The following is a 5,675-nucleotide window of genomic DNA, read 5'->3' as shown; positions in this document are numbered from 1 at the left end:
GTTGATAGGTGTGAACTTTGCTTATACTTGTTGCTTAAATTGTCGTGCTTTTGCGTGAGTTTTATTGTTAATTCTCATGAAAAGTATATAATTGTTGATGTAAATATAGTTTTGATTGTTTAAATGTGTTTTGATGCTTTTATTTGTTTATTTCGAAGTAGAATAAGTATTGGATACTATCAAAGACTTGGAGCGCGTCATTTGCAAAGCCAAAAAGATCAAATAATCAAGCCTGAACGGACGCTCGTCGCCCAGCGAGCGAACGCTCGCCCAGCGAGCGAACGCTCGTCGCCTAGCGACTGACAGACGCTCGCCTAGCGAGAAGGAAAAGTGGCCGCTCGCCCATCTACTGACGGACGCTCGCCCAGCGAGAAGGAAAAGTGGACGCTCGTCCAGCGAACGGTCACCCGTGACTAGCATGTGGACGCTCGCCCAACGAGAGAACGCTCATCGCCCAGCGAGCGAACGCTCGTCCAGTGAGCAAACGCTCGTCCAGCGAGCAAACGCTCGTCCAGCAAGCGAACGCTCGTCGCCCAGCGACTGACAGACGCTCGCCCAGCGAGAAGGAAAAGTGGCCGCTCGCCCAGCTACTGACAGACGCTCGCCCAGCGAGAAGGAAAAGTGGACGCTCGTCCAGCGAGCAGTGGACGCTCATCCAGCGAACAGACGCCCGTGACTCAACAATTTGGACGCTCGCCCAGCGGCGGACGCTCGCCCAGCGAACGTACGTTCGTCGCCCAGCGAAAAATCACTTACAGCCCTTCTCTTTAAAAACGCGATCCAGAGGCAGAAATGAGGAAGTCTGGAGGGGAGGATTATGTGTTCTATCCTTATTTGAATTATGTGTTCTATCCTTATTAATGCATGAACTTGTTTGAATTATGTGTTCTATCCTTATTATTCATGCCTATGATGGGAATCTGAGCTATTTGAACGGTTAAATCATTGGGAAATGTATGAGACCGCGGACCTAGGATAGAACTGCTAAAAGATTTCGAGTCCTAGACATAGGAGGGAATTTTTAGTCATCTGTGACATTGTGTTTAAGGCAAATCTGATAACTGAATTAGCTAAGGGATTAGTAATTTAGTTTGAGTGATTCTGAACTGTCATCTGAGGGATCAGAGGCTGCATGCGCCTAGGATGTCGATGCTTAATTTTGAGGAATTGTTTTAGTAGAAAATTACCTGAGTGACGAACTTGAATTTCAACCCCAGTGAACTTTAATTCAACTCATTTTACCACTTTATTTTCATCTGTATGCTAAAATTACTGTTTGTTACAAAATTACGTTTAATATTCGCTAAATTAGTAAACTTTAATCAATCTGTGAATCAAAACAAATCTCTTGGGAAAACGATTTCCGGACTTACCGGTTTATTACTTGAACGATCCGGTGCGCCTGCCGAGGTCTCAACAAGTTTTTGGCACCGTTGTCGGGGATTTGTTTTTGTTTCTATTGATTATTTGTTGTTTATCTGGTTTAGTTGATTTTAGCTATCTGTTGTTTAAGTTTTTATTGTGATTATATTTGAATTCTTGTGCATAATTGTTATCATCTGTAGAAATTGTGTCTTTTTGGATTGTTTCTTTTTAGTTTGTGTTTTGTATGAGAAGCAGAGAACAGGTGGAAAATCTACTTTTTGATCCGGAAATTGAAAGAACTGCTCAAAGGAACAACAGTAGAAGGAGGAGACAAAGTAGAGAATCCAGAGAATCATCTGCTATCTCTGAAGAAATTCTGGACTCTGCATCTGGTAAAGAAAAAGAAGAAATGGAAGATAATCGTACTGGAGAAGGTTCTGGGCAAGGAAGACGTACTCTTGCATATTATAATACTTTCTCAGGACCTCTACACTTCAACAGTATTGCAAGACCAGTGGTGAATGCTGCCAACATGGAGATGAAGCCAACTCTTATTCATCTGGTGCAAAACAATCAGTTTCATGGATTATCCCACGAGAATCCATACACTCACTTGGCTACTTTCATGGAGATCTGTAATACAGTGAGGATTCACCAGGTTCCAGATGAAGCAATCCGACCCAGCTTATTTCCATTCTCATTGGCTGGTAATGCAAAAATGTGGCTGAATTCCTTTCCAGAGAATAGTCTGACAGTCTGGGATGATGTGGTTGCTAAATTTGTGAATAAGTTCTTCCCTCAGTCCAAAGTCAATAAAGGAAAGCAGGAGATCTCTTCTTTCCAATAGGATGCTGATGAAACTCTAGGTCAAGCATGGGATAGATTCAAAGGCCTACTAAGAAAAACCCCTACTCATGGTTTTGATGAGCCTACACTGCTAAATCTGTTTCTTGGAGGGCTGAAATCTCAAACAAAGTTAATGTTAGATGCATCTGCTGGAGGTAATATCAGATGGAAGACGCCTGAAGAAGCACATGATCTGATTGAAAACATGGCTGCAAATGATAATGAAGTTCAGAGTGAAAGAGCCCAATTTCAACAAAAAGGTGTTCTTCAACTTCAATCTCAAGATGCTTTACTAGCTTAGAACAAGATTATGACTCAGCAACTTGAGACATTAATGAAGAAGTTATCTCAGCTGCCTAAAGAACTGCAGAATGTTTCTCAAAATCAACATCAGATGGTTCAGAGTTGTCAATTGTGCGGAGGAAATCATAATAATGGTCAATGTGTAGTGCAAAGCATGTCTCATGAAGAAGTACATTATATGGGAAATCAAGGTCAAAGTTTTAATCAAGGATGGAGACCTCATCCGAGTATGGGACAAGCTGTTCCTTTCAATAGACCACCTCCACAAAACTTTCAGCAACAACCTTCTTTGACGGAAAGAACTTCAAAATTGGAAGAAACTCTTCAGCAGTTTATGCAGGTATCAATTTCCAACCATAAGAGTATAGAAGCCTCACTTAGGAATTTGGAGATTCAGGTGGGTCAATTAGCTAAAAAGTTGGAAGAAAAACCAGAGAAGGACTTTGGGGCAAACACTGAAGTAAATCCAGAGGAAGACTGCAATGTTATTACTACAAGATCAGGAAGAATTCTGGAAGAAAGAGGGATTGAGAAAAAAGTGAGTGAAGAAAAAGATGAGATGAGTAAACAGGGGGATGAAGAAGAAGAGAAAGAGGATAGAGAAAGTGAAAAAGAGAGAGAGGGAGAGAAAAAAAAAGAACAGATGTATGAGAAACCTCTTCCATATCCAAAGGTTTTCTCTAGAAACGAGAAGGAAAAATAGTTCAAGAGTTTCATTGATATTTTCAAGAAGTTGGAAATCAAGATGCCCTTCTCAGAAGCACTGAAACAAATACCTGCTTATTCGAAATTCATGAAAGAACTGCTCACGAAGAAGAGAAAGTATATTGAGGAAGAAACTATAGAAGTACAGGGCCAGTGCAGTGCTATCATTCAGAAGTTGCTTCCACCAAAGTTTAAAGATCCAGGCAGTTTTACAATTCCATGCACCATTGGTAAACTGGCTATTGGGAAGGCGTTAATTGATCTTGGAGCCAGCATCAATCTTATGCCTCTGTCAATGTTTAAGAAGATTGGAGAATTAGAGTTGAAGCCCACATGCATGACTCTACAATTGGCAGACAGATCGATCAAATATCCGCATGGAGTAGTAGAAGATGTTCTGGTAAAGGTAGACAAATTCTTATTTCCAGTGGATTTTATTATCATGGAGATGGAAGAAGATACAGAAGTTCCTTTGATTCTGGGAAGGCCATTCATGAAGACTGCTCGAGTGTTGATTGATGTAGATGATGGAAAGCTTAAAGTGAGAGTTGAGAATGAAGAAGTAAACTTCAATGTTTTTGAAGCAAAGTCTCACCCAAATGATAAGATACATGCTTTCAAACTGATGAACTTGAGGAAGTCTGCATGATTGCACAGAAGACGATGCATATATCATCACCTCTTGAAAGGACTCTTGTTGATGCTTGTGAACTTTTACTTGCAGATGAAGAGAAATTAATTGATGAATGTATACAGAATCTCGATGCTTTAAAGGAGATTCCATATGATGAAGAAGAGATAAAAGAAAAGAAGCTGGACTTGAAGTTGCTACTTTAATATTTGAAGTATGCTTTTCTTGAAAAAGATGGCAATCAACCTATGATCATCAACAATGCTTTATCCACTCTGGAGGGAAAGAAGTTAATTGAATTCTTGAAAGTGGACAAAGGAGCTGTAGGTTGGTCAAATTGTGATCCGAAAGGAATAAATCCTTCTTCTTATTGCATGCATATAATACTCATGAAGGATGATTTCAAACCATTGGCTCAACCACAGAGATCTTCTTAGTGTCAAGCTAAAGACGTTAAACAAGCGCTTACTGGGAGGCAACCCAGCTTTCTAACTCTATCTATTTATGTTTTCAGTTCTTTTGGTTGTGTGGATTGAATCTGAATATGTTTGGTTGTGTTGATTGAATTATGTTTCTGTAATGATTTGTTGTGAAATGTGTGTTTGAAGTTTGAATTTGAATTTTGAATTTTGTCCATGATAACTGGCATGATTGTGAGATTGTTATTGCAAAATCTAAGTTTTAGAACTTGTGTTATGATTATATATGATTTGTTCTTGAATCTGATTGATTGTGACCCAGAAGTTGAATATCTGAGTGTACTGAGACAGCTTTGAAAGCAAGTGAGAAGTTGTTATTGCTATGAATTTGGTTTTTGCATAATTCTTATTATTACAGATGCATTCTGGTTTAGAAATGAGAAAGGCAGTTGTTTGATTCTGGAAATTAACTACTTGGCCAGATGACTACCCATATGTGAATATTCATCCTTTGTTATCCTGTTTGAGCCTTGTATATTTTTATGTGAACCCTGAGCTTATTACAGAACAATCTACCTTATCCAACACTGTAGAAGAAGAGAACAAGAAATATATTTGTCAAGAGATAGGTAGAAGTTAAGTTTGGGGGAAATCATAATCAGTTGAGTCTTAAATTGTTTGAAAAAAAAAATCCAAGTTAGAGAAACATTCAGAAAATGTGTTATGTGATGAATGAAGAGGAAGGTGATAAATAAAGCTTCAATGTTGTTATGTTCTTGTTCTCCTCTGCTTTAGTGTTGTTTTGTTTCCCTGTAAAACCATGTTTCTTCTAGCCAAGCCAAGTTATAACCTGAGAAAGTCCTTTTGATTTAAATCAGAATGTGTGAATTGTTTATGAGATGACTTGCAAAAGCTGATGAAGTAGTTGATGACACTCTGAGCGTGAATTAGAGTGTAAACACTTGCAGGTTGAGGTAAACACTGATTGAGCATATTTGTATTATTCTTTTTCTGGTTGTCTTATCCTTTTGGATTCAAGAACTTGTCAATATAGAAGTTATAACATTTGATCGGAATATTTGGAGGTGTAAGTACAATCCTTACTTTTGTGACAGAGATTATGTGATGGAATACTAACTGCTTTGTTGGGTTCATTTTCTGTTGATATTGTTTATTTTCATGAGGACATGAAAATATATAAGTGTGGGGGAGTTTGATAGGTGTGAACTTTGCTTATACTTGTTTCTTAAATTGTCGTGCTTTTGCGTGAGTTTTAGTGTTAATTCTCATGAAAAGTATATAATTGTTGATGTAAATATAGTTTTGATTGTTTAAATGTGTTTTTGATGCTTTTGTTTGTTTATTTTAAAGTAGAATAAGGATTGGATACTATCAAAGACTTGGAG

General features: G+C 38.4%; 1 non-coding gene across 1 annotated transcript; it reads right to left on the bottom strand.

Annotated features, from left to right (window-relative positions):
• Positions 1-2,179: 2,179 nt before the first annotated feature.
• On the bottom strand, positions 2,180-2,286 carry LOC128197629 (small nucleolar RNA R71). The gene has a single exon (XR_008250257.1). It is a non-coding gene; the product is annotated as a small nucleolar RNA R71 (small nucleolar RNA).
• Positions 2,287-5,675: the final 3,389 nt, after the last annotated feature.

This window comes from Vigna angularis, chromosome 6 (assembly GCF_016808095.1).
Source record: "Vigna angularis cultivar LongXiaoDou No.4 chromosome 6, ASM1680809v1, whole genome shotgun sequence".
Lineage (NCBI taxonomy): Eukaryota > Viridiplantae > Streptophyta > Magnoliopsida > Fabales > Fabaceae > Vigna > Vigna angularis.
Note: the sequence above shows the minus strand (reverse complement) of the source record. Positions and strands in the feature narration are given on the sequence as shown.